Source organism: Glandiceps talaboti, chromosome 9, assembly GCF_964340395.1.
Source record: "Glandiceps talaboti chromosome 9, keGlaTala1.1, whole genome shotgun sequence".
Classification (NCBI taxonomy): domain Eukaryota; kingdom Metazoa; phylum Hemichordata; class Enteropneusta; family Spengelidae; genus Glandiceps; species Glandiceps talaboti.
The window spans coordinates 5913716-5930508 of record NC_135557.1 but is presented as its reverse complement, the minus strand read 5'-3'; positions in this window follow the sequence as shown (position 1 = coordinate 5930508).

The window sequence follows — 16793 nt, the reverse complement described above, 5'->3', positions numbered from 1 at the left end:
TTGCCCCTCAATATATAGTCTAATGTCAGAAAGACGAAAGATCTCACCGTTTGGCAACTAGGAGTGCTATTACGAAGCAACTTTTTAACAGAAAGTGAGGGCCATGACAATCTAATTTTCAAATCAGCATTTACCAGTACCTGTCATTCTCAGCTAGCTAGTCCAAACAGTTTTGTTTCTCTTGTCGGATTCTCACATTTTAGGAATTAACAAATGTTTAGTAGATTTACAGTTTGCTGTCTGCATTGTGTAGTGAATTGTAATGTGATTGTCAGTTCGAAAAGTTCAACCTTGACCTTTTTTCCTCAGCTTAGGTGGCACTCTTTCTCTTTCATTTTCCAAACTCTTATGTGGTCTTGTATCATACGTCGTTAGAAATTGGTTCTTCATGTGCTATGTACTCATATATAAAATAAGAGAATTGACTATCATGGATATGTGACACCCGCCTCCCCCTCTCCAAGTGACTAAGGGACGATCGCTCAATGTAGTACAAGTTCAATAAACGAACATGATTTGTTTAGGATAAAAACCCCTCCTCTCCCCTAATAAAAGAACGATCGCAAGTGCAACATCACATGTTTATATATTATGTACACCATGATGAAAACTGTAGCGGTCAAACCACTACAATCAGTGTAATATAAAAACATGATAGTAAACATGAAGTTTCAACTTATAATTATGAACCTGTTTACTATCGAGAGATGTTGGTAAACACATCAAAATACTACCGTAAACCCAGCACTGCATCTCATATTAGAAGTAATTTTTTTATCAACTTATCAACATCTGAGTAGTAAATACAGAACCTGTTATCAGTAAAGGCATGAAAGTTTTCAAAATTTGGTTAGAAGTGTGAAAGTGAAATTCAGCAATCGCATTGATGCCAGACACCCCTCCACCCCTAAAGAAACAAAGTTTACTTATTTAGCTTGTGTGACACTGTGTGATTGTCCTTAACAACAACAGGTAGTCATAGCAACCTACACCCACACTCAAAATACACTAGTTTTGTTATCTTCGTATTTGGAAATACCTTCTGTTCAGAATGTGTTTGTTTGAAATCAAGAATGTTAGTGTTTCTCCCTATTGTTTGTTTGTGATTGGTTGATGGCAATGGTCTGTCACTTCAAACCATGTAGCTTAACACATACTTCAAGTGGGACTGTAAGTCTCCAGTGAGTATAGACCCAAAATAGACATAAGTATTACAATAACCTGACCCTAAAAGAGCAAACGAAACACTGGTTGCAGCTCTACTCCACAGTATCGGCACTGTCTGGTTGTGTTGTTGCCATGGAGATATTCATTAGACAAAATTAACCTCAATAGAGGCTATCCATGGCTTTGAAACTCTCCTGGGTGAAGAAATCTTGAGATTGGAAGTCACACATAGCATCTAGACTAAGAGCCCTTTTTATGTATTGTTTGTTTCATAGTGAGTATGGGTCGGTCAGTATAAACAAAAGTAAAAAAATAACATCTTCATGTTTCTCTGCCTCTCCTTTTCCTCCTCTCTATCTTCTTTTTATTGAATTCCTGGTATAAAACCCTTTCCCAGCTTCTCTACACAATTGTCATGTTCTCAGCCAAACTTTAAATAATTTTTTAAGTTTATCACTGCTGCCCTGACCGTAGATGACATTGACAGTCCAGACAATTGCTTATTTTTGTCATAGAGGGCGCTGTTCCACAAAGTATTAGAGGCAGGCAAAAATGGAAAAAAAAATATTTTTATGTCAGAGCTGAAAATTTGGGTCGGTTGGATAATGAGAAACAGAAAAAATAGGGTCATCCTTATCCTGGTATACACAATAATATACTTCATTAACACACAAACAACAATAAATAACAACAAATAACAACAAATAACAAATGAAGAGTTCAAATACTTTATTAATAAAACCAAACTTTGCAAATATATACACAATATCATAAAAAATGATTCCTCAAAACCTGGAAACATGAAAAAGTACCACAGGGGGAAAGAATACAATTCTATAGTTATATTTCTTTTTCATTTCATAAACATTGCTTTTAGTGTCAAATTATTGGATGAGCTGTTTTACTTTCAATTTCAACTAAAGTAGTTTTTCTTCCCCTCACTCCTTAGTTTCAATACAAGAATAATTTTATTGTACAATTAGTCGACTGCTCTACATTCTTGTCCAAGATAAAATAATGATCAGCTGAAATATATCTGAATGACAAAGTGAGGCTTTGAACTTTGACACAGCATCATGGCACCACTTTGAACTTTGACCTGTTGGTATAAATAAACATGATTTCATTTTGTGAGTTAGTTGACATGCTTACCTTATTTTGTCTTTACTTAGATGTCTTGTGTGTTTCACCCAGTACCTGAGCACCTAACCTGTGAATCAGTAGCATTCTCACAAGTTAGGGTCTCAGGGAACAGGTAAAGCACTGAAGGATCCTGGGATATCCTGAGAGACACTGGTAAATGGGGTCAAAGGTTAAATCCAAGATGGCGACAACTGTACCAAAACAGTAAAGGTGAGTGTTGTGTAGTGGGAAAACTTTAATTGTCTGACAGAATATAACTTAGATCAAGAAGTGAGTTTTTAAATTACTCTAGGATAAGAATATTTTCAGACTGTTTCAATGAATGAGGCAACCTTTTGTTACAAAACTTGACAGGAAGTGATCTGTTTGTCACTTTTGTGTTCTTTTAAGTTTTAGCCAACAATTCTAAAATGATTCAGTGAGTGTAGACTAGTAATAATATAACTCTGCCATGTATGGACTGTTTTACTAGATTTGAAGAAATATCTTTAAGTTATTAAGTTATTATCTTTATTTAAGTTTATTCTCTTGTATTGGATTTCAAAAATTATTGACAAAAACTTGGCAATGCAATGCTATTTACTAGTCTAAGGGATAATACCTATCTCAAACCCAAGGTTAAACATTTTGTATCCTGGGGTGCGTTTGATTATGTGTCCCCAGGGAGCCTCAGACCAGAGTAACTGACATCACTTGGGCACCTCGGGTCGTGTGAAAATCGAACATATTTTATTGCATTTGGGGTACCCCTGGGAGCCTATAATTAAATCAGTGATTCATGATAAATTTGGTACATCTTTCTAAAATAGTTTAGACAATTTGAAGTGAAAAATTATAATTATTTCCTCACTAAATGTGGAAAGATATCCTCAAAATACGGTATAATTCTTACGGAACTGATAACAATAACCAATCATATGTCGTCCCCATCTTGGGTCAAGTCAGGTCAGGTCAATCCCCAAGCTGTCCCTGCTCCATGAGGACGGTCGACTTGGGACACCCCGAGTTTGACGTCATGTAATAATCGAACGTAACTTGGGGCAACTTTAGGTGCTTCGAGGCACCCTGGGTTGCATAATCGAAAGCACCCATTGCTTCATGTTAGTGCACCCTCTAGTGGCAGGTCCTGGTGTTAGTGTGCCATCTTTTGTACTGTATTCAGAAGACTTACTGTCACTACACTGACCTACCACACTATCATAGCAGGAAGTGTCACAACTTAGCTGATCTATTGTGTTTATTATTAAGTGAACCCAATCCCCTTGTTAGTTATTTAGCAAGTCCATTTTCAGATTCTTGAAATAAGAATTCAAGAAACACTGAATTTTCACATCCTTATTTTCTGTGAAAAAATTAGACATCAGTGACAAGGCACAAACCTATCCTACACATCACTATGACAACTATCACTATGACAACAAATATGTAAATTAGTCAATTAATCAATGTGTGACTGCTTGTCGAGTACATTTGTTTGACATTTAGACAAAATATCAAACTATATTAAAATGAAAAAAAACAACAACATATATTTACTTGATATTTATTTCCAATGGCAATCATCTCCTTCTACCACAGGTTTTTGTTCAATATTTGTAATTAAAAACACCCTACATGGACACATTGTTGTATTGACCTAGTGTGACAATACACTATTACAACATCACAGAGTTCCATCATTTATGGTGCTACAGAGAGAAAACATTTACTTTTGAGGAATGGACAGAGAAACATCAGTTCTTTGATTTTTGTCTAAAATTGAAATGTGGTGTGTGAAACAATTACTGATATAGCCGAATTTTGTAGTCTCACAAATTAGGCGGGAAAGTGAAATGACACACAATTCACAGAATTGACAGTGTGATCAAATGTGAATTTTTTTATCAGAATTACTTCTTTCACTTTAGTCTAAAATTAAAATGTGGTGTGCGAAAAAATTACTGAAAATCTGAAACTCTCTACATGTGATTTTAGTGGAAATGTGATAGACAGATGAAAATGACTAAAAAAGATATATTTACCAATATGACTTCATAATACATCAACTGACAGTGTTATCACCTACAGGTAACCATACATGACCATCAAACTCCACAAGGAACTAAATCAGCGATAAAAACCCGACAAAAAATGCTGATCTGTGTAAGGTACTGAAAACATAGTGATGTCTAGCCAGACAAAATGTCTACTGTCTACAACCAAACTAATTGTCTACCACCTACACATGTACTAAACTCTATTTGGTAAATTTTCCATTTCTAATACTCACCTACACGTGCCAAGCTACCCACACAACTACACTAAAAAAAGACAACAGCTGATTGGCCCATAGAAGATTGATTATTCCATTATAATGATGGTCAACCAATCAGCATACAGCTACCATATACAGTGTATAAAACAGTCAATAAATTCATTCAGTTTTTAAATAATTTAGGTGTGGCATATTTCTCATGTAAATACCCACTAAAGATGTGATGCTACTGCATTGGAAATATTGAATGGATTCAGTTGTGAAACTAACAAGAAGGATGGTACAAACAACTTGCCTTGACAGATTACCCGTTTAGGAACTGACAAATGTGACCTTTAACCTTTTTAAATAGCAGACTACACATTAACAAAATATAAGTAACCCATTATTATGAAATATTGTATAAATTTAGACAAATTTTGTGAGTAAAATTAAGGAAGAATTGTTATAATCTTGACAAACCTACAAAGGAGATCAACTACATGCTAACAATGTATAGATTCAACACACACAAAAATTTATTCAAATTTATTTCGGCGGGAAAGTGTCTATTACATTCTAAAACTGACACAGAACCTAAAGAGTGGCTATTATTAATATCATACACTACATATTTCCTTTCAAGGAATTTTTTTTTCAATTTTGAAATTCATCAGATTTCCTTTATCAAGTTCTATGTGATATGTGTCTTAATGAAAATGAATTTTGTTATTAAAAGTACAAGATTCTTCCTCAAAATGAATTTTGTTATTTATAGTACAATATTCTCCCTCAAAATGCAATAACCACTTTCTAAACCTGTGTAGTAATGAGTAATACTTACACTTTCAAGTGCTGAGTAATTTATCAGTGACTTTACTCCTTTTACTTGCCCACACATACTGCATATAGTGATCGAGGTGTTAGTGTCTGTCAGACCAGTATTTAGAACTGAGCTAGTAGATTGTTAACGTTGCGAACACATACTGGTGAGGTGTTAGTGTCAGCCTAGTGTTAGCAATGAGCTCGTCTGGTGTTAACATAGGACTGGTGTAGACATTAACCCTTCAAGTTGATAACACATACTGGTGAGGTGTTAGTGTCAGCCTAGTGTTAGCAATGAGCTCGTCTGGTGTTAACATAGGACTGGTGTAGACATTAACCCTTCAAGTTGATAACACATACTGGTGAGGTGTTAGTGTCAGCCTAGTGTTAGCAATGAGCTCGTCTGGTGTTAACATAGGACTGGTGTAGACATTAACCCTTCCAGTTGCTAACACATACTGGTGAGGTGTTTGAGTGCCAGCCCAGAGTTAGCACTGAGCTAGTCTGGTGTTAACATAGGACTGGTGTAGACATTAACCCTTCCAGTTGCTAACACATACTGGTGAGGTGTTTGAGTGCCAGCCCAGAGTTAGCACTGAGCTAGTCTGGTGTTAACATAGGATTGGTGTAGACATTAACCCTTCCAGTTACTAACACATACTGGTGAGGCGTTAGTGCCAGCCTGGTGTTAGTAGTAGTACTGAGCTACCCTGGTGCAGGCATTAACCCTACCAGTTGCTAACATACCTGCGAGATGTCAGTGTGAGCTCAGTTTTAGCCCGGTGTTAACATAGGGCTGATACTGACATTAACCCTTCAAGTTCAAGTGAAGTGAAGTGATGTGTTTGTAATTGAGCTAGCTAGGTTTATAGTCATACAAGCAAAGTCATTCTTGAACTGTTCACTTTAAAAGCCAAACCACCTTTCATTCCCAATACAATAAATAAAACAAAAACAATCTTCAGCAACAAAATATTGAAATATACATGTACATCAGGTGATATAAATCAGAGTAAATAAAATAGGCAATCTGGTTTTTACAAAATGGATGTCACATTGTACAAAACCATGTTATCAAATGATTAATTTCTAGAGAGATATTTAGGCCAACTGAGTAGATGATTTACTGGTAAATATTGGTTGATACGATCACAAATCAATTATTTCTATAAAATAGAGAAAAGTGATCAAGGAAAGTACATGACAGTGTACAATAAATTATAGCAATGCTGTATTACAGGTTTTTATTTTAAATAGAATTCTAAATACTGGGAAATAAATCAAGGCCTATTGTTCTTGTAGGCGGAAAAATATATAAACTCTAGCTGTGATCAACACAATTCCCTGTCGTACTAAAATTAGGCCTAAAAAATAACTGTTTGGTTCCAGTTACCTGACCCCACCTAGTTTTTCACTGCCAACCCATAAACCTTTTTTTACGTATTCAAGAAAAAAATAATAAAATTGCTAAAACTGTGAAGTCTCACGAGAAATAGTGGATGCGGAAACTGACATCAACTTATAAAGACAAAAGAAAACTGTTCTTCAAATCTGTATTGGGATGTACCTCTGATAGGATGAAATGAATAACATAGAGACCATTTGGAAAACAATGGAAAACCTGAACTACACGTTCATGAACTAGACACTCAGTCATTATAAAAATATGTAATAAAAATAAAGCTAAAAAATCTATCTACCCCACCTATTTTAAAATTAAGTGTAATCGGAACTACATACTGTTTTTATTTGGCCTTATGGCTGATGTTACAGGCTACTTAGTTGGAGCTTAGTGTACAATTTATCTGATAGAGATCAAAAAAGTTAAGCCACATCAGATACTTGAAAGCATCTTCTCTACCAGCTATTATTTGACAGACCAAAATTGCAACCATTTAAACAGCTATCACTTCATCATAGTTACACAAATGTATATATTTATCATAGTTACACAAATAAATTTGTATATATTTCACATCACAAATTATTCATATTTCATATAAGCATCACAGTCAGAGTTCATTTATACAAGTAGTCATTTGTACATACCATATTAAAAATAATAGTTTTATCGTCAATCCGTAGCAACTGATATAGTAGTTTTTCATTTGACCAGTATGACCATATGTCTGTCTGTCTGTCTGTCTGTCTGTCTGTATATATCCCTGTGTTCCTCACTCTGGATCAGTTTTAATGAACTTACTACACGTCTTCTTAATGGGAGTGAAATAAAGAGGAAAGGTTTTGGTGGACATACACGCATATTAACAAGTAAATTTTATAATTAATGATTTTGGTAATTAGGCAATATCTACAGAATATATGCTTTGATTTTCAAATAACTTTGTACTTATATTGAAATTCACCATGCACATGAGTCCTACAATGCTTGGTTTAAATCTTGTTCAAATTTAGAATTTGCATAATTAATGATGTTTGCAAAGTAGGCCTTATGTTACCACTTCAGTATCACTTGGGCTGGTTAGAATGGGTTGAAGTAGAAATTGATGAGATTTGTTTATAAAATCCTGTCACAATAACACTATTGCCCTATACTATGTACACTGCCATCATTTGTCCTAAGCTTCCCTTTCATGGAATGAAATAAAGATTATCACTTTCCTGGATAGGTGGTAGTAGTTCTTTGATCACCTCTCAATTACAACAAATTAAATATCTCTCATTGTAAAAATCGACCAACTAACGACAGTAAAATAACCCTTTGACTGTTAAATTGTGAACGAAAAGATCGTTGGTATAAATTATGTTCAGTATAATTCAACCTATGTTGTATACCATGAAATCACTAAACAATGATGTAGTAGCTTGGTGTTTGACCGTTAACACAGGGAAGACAAACTACATAATATTTTATAGCAAACGTAAAATGGTTACCAAACATGATGCACTTATCTTCAATGACCAACTTCTAAATGAGGTCGGCAAAGCTTCCTTTGTCGGTATTATCATTGACAGACATTTATTATGGAAAGATCACATTGAATATGTAACCAACAGTGTTAGGAAGAAATCGGGAATGTTTAAATTGAGAAATGTTGTTCCCCAATATATTTTACTGTTACTTTACAGAGCCTTTCTCCAGTCCAATATAATGTATGGTTTAGAAGTTTGGGGCAGTACATTTTCATCGTATCTACAGCCAATTCTGTATATCCAGAAAATGTGTGTGCGATGTATGACTTACTCTGGGTTCAGAGACTCGTCTTCTCCTTTATTTAAAAAGCTGGGTCTTCTTAATATTTATAAACTTCATAAACTTGGTGTAGGAAATTTTATTTTTGATTTGTATAATAAGAATTTTCCCTATGATTTCAGATATTATTTCCAGGTGATCGATCATAGCCGAGACACATGTTTTAAACTTCGGCGAAAATTGGCAATTCCGAAAATACGCACAGCTGCCGGTCAATTTTCCATCAGGTTTTCAGGAACAAAATTGTTGTGGAACAGTTTGCCAACAGAAATGAAATGTCTCACATCAAAACATCTGTTCAGGAAAGCTTTTAAAGAGTATCTACTTGACGAAATTTAAATTAGTGAATATAATACATATTCTTGCATTGTTAGCTCGTTTTTGATATTTTCTCCCATTATATTTTTTCTTCTAGTTTTGTGTAGCCCTTATCGTTATTGATGCATATGAACCCTGAGGTGGAGCCAAACTTAATTAGCGAAAAGCTATTTTTTTACTCCAAATTGCCAATTTGTTTATTTATTTCCTGTCATTTTGTAATTGTAACTTACTTTAAATTGCCAATAAAATGAATGAATGAATGAATGAATGAATGAATGAATGAATGAATGAATGAATGAATGAATGAATGAATGAATGAATGAAAAAGATATCCTAAAACAAAAGTCAAGAATCGAGTCCTGGACCCACCATGCCATACAAAAAGGCTATGACGAGATTTACAGATGCTGTCATTTTCCACGATGCTTTATAGGAATGGTTAACTTGCTTTTAATATTTAATATGCTTATAGGAATGACTGACGTGCTTTTATTATTCAAGTTGTACTTGATTACAAGATTTACTGGGGGAGTTGTATTGGTTTTCATCTTCGTCATACACTATAGAGTGAATTAACTGATAATCCTCCTGATGTAACCTGACTACCACCACCTCTGGTTCAGTAAAGAAATGTTAACGTTATTCAGAGTGTGGTGTATCTTCATGCGTTGCAGTCCACTCTGTCCTGTTGAACATACATATTTGTAAATTAAATAGTTTCTAGTTAGTATCCAGGCATTATATACATGTTGTGGGGTAAAGTGTATATATATTAGCTCATTCACGTCAAATTTTGCAAAGCATGATATACACACGAAGGTTGTTCTTATTTTTATGTCACCATGGTTACGAATAATAATAAGGCTCAGAACTTGTAGTTGACCTATCTTTATTCTCCACGTATATACACACAAAAGTTACACTTGTGGAGCCGTACTGGCCACGTCTGTAATTTTCTAATACTTACAATAAATACTATGAGATACACAAATCAGATGACTACATAAATAACAGTAAAAGTAAAGGTACAGGTATAAATGATAAATAACTGGAGACTGAGATAAAGTGTGTGTAAGATAAGCTGCATTCATTGTTACCTCTTCCTTCTAAAATACGCCACATCCATCATTTTATGAGGAAATTCAATTTCAAAATAAAAAGTTTGGTGTTGTATGTACTATGTATGTATGTATGTATGTATGTATGTATGTATGTATGTATGTATGTATGTATATGTATGTATGTATTTATTTATTTATTCATGCACGCATGGATGGATGGATGCAACACTCAACCTCAATTTGTTCATCCAACGCCATTAACAGTTATGGCTGTATGTCTCGCCTATCGGCTCGGAGGGATACGGCCGACATGAGGGGGATCATTCGTCCTTGTAGACGTAGCACTCATTCGGAATACCGGGAGATTATATCTATTTATTTATAACATGTCAGTACGTATCGCATATTTAACGGTTGATATATGTACGCCATCAACGACCCTTATAACTATATCTTTTGTTTTTTATCGAAATGCATTTATCACCATGGAAACAATTTTCAATTACGGGTTGGCCTTTAAAATACCATTTTAGTTAACGTCTCTTTATTACTTTGAAAATTCAAGATGTATGTGTTATCTAGTTGTGACCAAAGATTGTTATATGTTGAATGGTAATAATTAATGTGCCAAGCTGTCATTGGATAGCTATTGACCTTTTACTTGAGTACGTACACACTGTGATTAGTTGGTGTAATCACGTGATAGTGTTCGTACCTGTAGAATCGAATGATTTCACAGTGTACAGGTGATACACCACTCACTTGGCTACACAACGTCTACACCGTCCAGTTCCTTTCATGATTCGAGTTTATCGGTCTGTGGAATTGTTGATACAACGTCACAACTCGAAGACATTGACGTCACACTATTCAGGTAGGTCACTGTCGTCTTCATTCCTGTCTATAAAATATTGTATATTCAGTGTGTAAATTGTAAAGTTAGATTTTGTTATTTACGTTAGTCCAAAATGTTGAAGTACAAGTAGGTCTAACATATTGATACTTCTATCGTTAATAAGTTGTAATACTGCTATCCTAACATTAAATATTTATATTGATAGTTCAGCTAATTCAGTTAAGTTCCACTGACTACAAAACATTAATTTTATCGGCACCATCCGATCCACAAACCACAAACATGGAAGTTCGTTGTCTGTGCTAAAACTGTACAGTGCTTAGGCTGTCATGGTGGGTCTCTCTATAGAGGGTTACAGTATAGCGAAGGATACTCAGATAATAAAACACTGTGGCAATCTGTCGCAACGATAACAACAACGGAATAATGCCAACTTGTCCCAAAGTTAATTTTTGAAAAACATACTATAACAACCTTAATAAACATTTGCTAACAAAGATAACGGCTCTTCAGTTCGATGCGTAAAGGTGTAAGTTAGCAAGGCCTTGAACAGCAGTTGTCTTGGTAACGTAGTCAAGAGAGGCAAACCCTCCATTAGGTGGGCGAATCGTTGTAATTAGTAAAAACAAATTTATTCAAAAACTTGACAAAAATTGAAATTACCATGTCTCATTTCCAATTAATTAATAATTTGACAAATTTGGCAGATTTGAATGCAATCTTTTAAGTTACGTTCAACTTCAATTCAACAAAGTGCAGTTCTGCAATTGTTAACATGGGACGATCTAGTCAGGGCACCCAGACTTTTGCAAAAAAAATGCCCAGCTTGAAGTACAATTTTTGGCAGTATATTTAAGTAGAGTAACATCTGGGCCTTCAGTAAAATGATTTTGCCCCTGTGGGTTCTCTTGTAAAAACTCACAGGAGACGGTTTCAATGGTAACGTTGACATTATTTTCAAGGATGCTAAAACATTAAAAACGTCATATCTCGCGACCCAGGAATGATATAATCATGAATAAAGTATGTGTACATATATTGAGTGGACAGGCAACTCAATCATTACATAACCTTTTCGATTCAAGCTCGGCGTCATAGTCAAAATTCATTTTTGGACGTTTATCGAAACATTCATTGAAACTTTCAAGTATGTCTTCTATCATATATGATTGGTAAAGCTACAAGTTGGTCAGAAAATAACAAAACATATAATCTTTCCGAAAAATGTGAAAATACTATATATGAAATTGCTTTGTGGCAACAATCTGTTACCAAGACAACTGCTGTCAATGTCCCTATTTACACCAAAGTATATATACTCGTCTGAAAGTGCTATTGATATGATGTAAGTGTTTGTATATAGGGTTTTGGGGACATGTAATTCACTGATTACATGATCTTTTCGATCCAATGTCAACATTATTTTAATTTTTGTAATTGATATTAGGTATAGACGTGAAACTATTCTTTGTAGTTTGCAGAGGCAAAGCACACGTTGTATGTGTGATCTTTCGTGTTTATTATTTTTCAATTTGCCTCATTATTCGGAAGCAAAATAAAAGAAATCAGAACTTGCAAAACTGAATATCAAAGTACTTGGGCATCTTCCGTATGGGAAGGTTATAATAAAATGTGGCTTTGTCTGTCTATCTATCTATCTGTCTGTCTGTCTGTCTGTCTGTCTGTCTGTCTGAATGTCTACTTGCCTGTCTGTCCGTTTGTCTGTCTATATCAGTGCGTTTTCCATACTGCATCAATTCTAATGACGGTATTACACATCTCCCTCATGGAAGTGGAACGAAATGAAAAAAAATGGCGAACATCGCAAAGTATATTAACGAGGCATGTGCACAATGAATTATTCCCAGTAATTAGAAACTATCTATTGAATAATCGTGCTGTCAATTTTGCCCATATATTAAAGATGATGCACATGTGGGTGTTTTTCCTCTTAACAAAATTAACGTTTTTCCACAAACTATGCAATATTATGATTATATACTCTTTATAGTCTGATTTAAATTATTGCTTTATTTCTAAATATGATATAACCTGAATGTGTCAAACAGTAACCACAGGATAGAAGACGAAAACTCAATTTTTATTCTCGCGGTTTTTCACATTTCTTATATTATTTTTCCTATATTTCAAATAAAAGTTTTAAATATTGTTTATAAATACAGTTTTTTCCTACCATTATCATTGTCTAGTTTACCAACTTTGCATTAATTAGCAAATTGCTAATCATAGAACAAACTCAGGGGCTAATTGCCGTGCCAATTAACACATTACGCAGTGAGTGTCAACATTGACATCATATTATCCAGGTATGTCACTGTCGTCTTATTTCCTGGCTATAAAATATTGTATATTCCGTGTGTAAATTGTAAAGTTAACTTTTGTTATTTATGTTAGTCCAAGTTGTTGAAGTACAAGTAGGTCTAACATATTGATACTTGTATCGTTAATAATTTCTTATACTGCTATCCTAACATTAAATATTCATATCGATAGGTCAGCTAATTCAGTTCGGTTACTCTGACTACAAAACATTAATTTTATCACCACCATCCTGACAACAGTGGAAAATATTGTATTAAAATTAGGAGAGTAAACTGATACTGTAGTTGATAGCTGAGTTTAAATGTATGGCTGGTCAGGGGGCGATGCTTTAGCTTGAAGTATTAAACATGTCACTTGACAACAAGACGTGTTTTACGTACAGTCAGGAAATATAAGAACACAGGTGTAAAAAAGGTATATTACAAACCACCACTTCTAAATGAGGTGAAGTTCATTGGTAAGTTTTATCAAATGAATATTGAACGATTGATATTCAAAAAGGGGATTATCAAAGATTATCAAAAGTGAATAACCGAACCCATCAAAACATTCTGGGGGAATATAAAATCGCTTTGAAAGAATAATCTGAATGTCAAATTCACTATTTCACGTTCGGTACATGGTTTGTAGTTTCACTGCAATGTCTTAAAAGTATTTCAATACGACACTCCTGTAGTATTATCGTAGTGTCCAAGTTTCTGATTGGATTAGCCGTGATGTACAGGATTAAATACAATCTGTTAAAAGAATAATTAAATAAATTAAAAGTAGCTGAAGTACTAGAAGAACTGTAAAGCTGTAGTCGTTGACTTGAAATTATATCAGTCTCATAATTATTACGATGGCATTTCTGTGTTGACTCTAGTACTCAGTAATCTACCATGTCGATAATCATGCATCGAAGACACGTACTTATTCCAATACGGTAAATATCGTACATGTAGATGTCTTTGAAAAGTTTGGACGACAACTACAACCAGATGTTGAACTTCATAAAGTAAAAATCTGTTACACATTTTTACATTTTTGAAATTCAGAGTTTCTATATGTGGTGTGTATTTTCTGACAAGCATAGACTCGACATCTGTCGACAACCCTTTCGTCATTTATTTATGAAGGTGCAAACGTGTCACTCCGTACAAACTGCACTTGATGACGATACCACGAAACTAAACTAATCTCTAAATTAATTATTATTTCCAAAATACATATGTGTTTTACACAACACATGATTACTCAATGTTGTGAAGTGACTGTGCTATAAAACTTATAACATATAGTGTCTAATCCTCCACCTGCAGTAAGTAAATGATTGGTTTGACCATCGACAGTTGACGACAAATATCGTTACAATTATTTTAGAAACATTAAGCTAACATTAATAATTATATGATTTTACACCCATGTCAAATGGAGGGATGAATATATGAATATATTAACTGTACACTAATAATGTTCAAAGGAAGTAAATATATGGAGTGTAGCTGTATAGTGAGGGGTACGATGGACAACGTACTAAACGACGTCAGTTGGCAATATTTGATTAAAATGAAAACTTATATGATAACGGATGCAATGTGTTGTCATTAACTTAGTACTTAAGTAAACAGTCCCTGTTCATATTGAAATTTGTACTGGACTTAGATTTTTTAACTGGGTGCAGTTACACAGACCACAACTTCTCAATATTCCCCGGGTAGCCAAAGTAGGAATAATATCATTCTGGCGAGAGAGAATTCGTTTGAAATTATTTGAGAGATTTTACTTCTCAGGATGGTGATTATTTTCAAGTGACTGATATTAACTGGCCCTGGGTGAACAGAACGAAAACCCACATATTCTCAGACAACTGAGTACGTAGTGTAGTAGTATACACAACTGTTAAGGTTCGACGTAGATACCACGATTTATCGTTAACATTGCACCGTACTGTCACGGGTTATCTCCTTAAAGAGTTAAACTGTAACTAAGTATAGATAAAACTAACAATTTGCCGCGACGAAGTAGGATAAGAACATAGATAAAGAATACTCGATATAATACAACCCACATATTACTTGTTGATTTCAGCAAATTCTTATCAGTACTGCTCGCCAACAAAACTATTTGCCTCAGCAACTTAGTTGACCTGTCATTAGTTCGATGTGCGGTGGTTTAATTCGTATTTAGACAATGTTGAAACTTGGCAGGGGTGCTGACTTGCTCGCCTAGTGTAGTCACGAGAGGCAAATCCTTCCTTGGGTGAGTAGATGAGGTGTTTAAAAAGACCACCCTGCCTTCTCGAAAATTGACATGCACTGAACTAAAAATGAATCGATTAACAAATCAACAAAAAATATGAATTTATATCACGTTATCAAAACGTTATGCTGAATATGAAGTACAGTCGTTCAAGTTTCGTCTCCATGGTTCCTAAAATTGCAATTATATAAAACTACAGTGTATACACAATATGATCATTTTTGTTGAAACTACTATAGGAAACTAATTCTTACAGTCTTTATTTCCAACAAAGTGTAATATTAAATATAGAATGCAGAGGTCTTCATTAGATTCATCACAGTGAAAGACAGGAATATTATATAAAAATATTATATTAAAAAATATTGCGTTCCTTGTAAATAAAAAAAATATCTGTATACATTTATAAGTACTAGGAATAGCTACAAACACAAAAGTAACAATTTGTCTGATAAAGATATGACACAAAATTGTTCTGCTAATAGTGTTGTGTTTAAGTATAAAGTATATCAGATTTCAGGAAATGTACTAAAAGTGGGAGTGAGATCTAATAGGCATGGGATGATAAAGGTGAAATGAAACAAAGATAATATGAAAGGAATTTATAGGTGTGAAAATGACAGAAAATGAGTCAAAGAGATTCTATGTAACTTGGCAACGATATGGTATTATGATAGTTAACATAAAGAAGTTTAAAGTTTATTTATTTCCGAAAATACAACAAGAAAATGTTACAATGCTAGTAAGATCTTTTGTCTGACCAGACGATGAAACGGGAAAATGTTAGTTTATTTCTTTTACCGAGCCCGACAATGAAATGTAGTTACAGAGATATAATATTTGATATTAAGATATGCTTTTCTCAGAATATTATTATCATTACAAGTTGTTTTGTGGTCACATGCTTCTGTGAATTGAAATACCTAGATGTCTTAAAATGGGGAAAAGTCCTCGGCTATATAAGAACTATTTATTTGATATAATGTTATAAACATTTTATAAAAAACCCTTTCCCCCTACATCCTTGAAAATATCCATCAGGTCGGTAAAACTTAGTACTATACCACCAAACAGTATGGCAAGCAAACGGACAGTTTGACAAAGCCTGTCGACCAGGTCAGGTGAAACGTTACTGGCAGGTAACTAGAATGTTTTGGTCGTGCAAAAAGAACCGTTATAGTACTTTTCTCCTTTACTAATGTTTAGTTCTTTATACTCATTTCTTCAACAGATTACTCTGAACGTTACTGCCATCATACTCGGTCTTCGATTCAAGGTCCTTTCGCCAAGATTCCTTCACCAGGATACTTCTATCAGCCCTCTGATTGCTACTCTACAGTTCCATCAGCCAACCAATCCAATGGTACTCCTAAGTTGGTTCCTTTCATC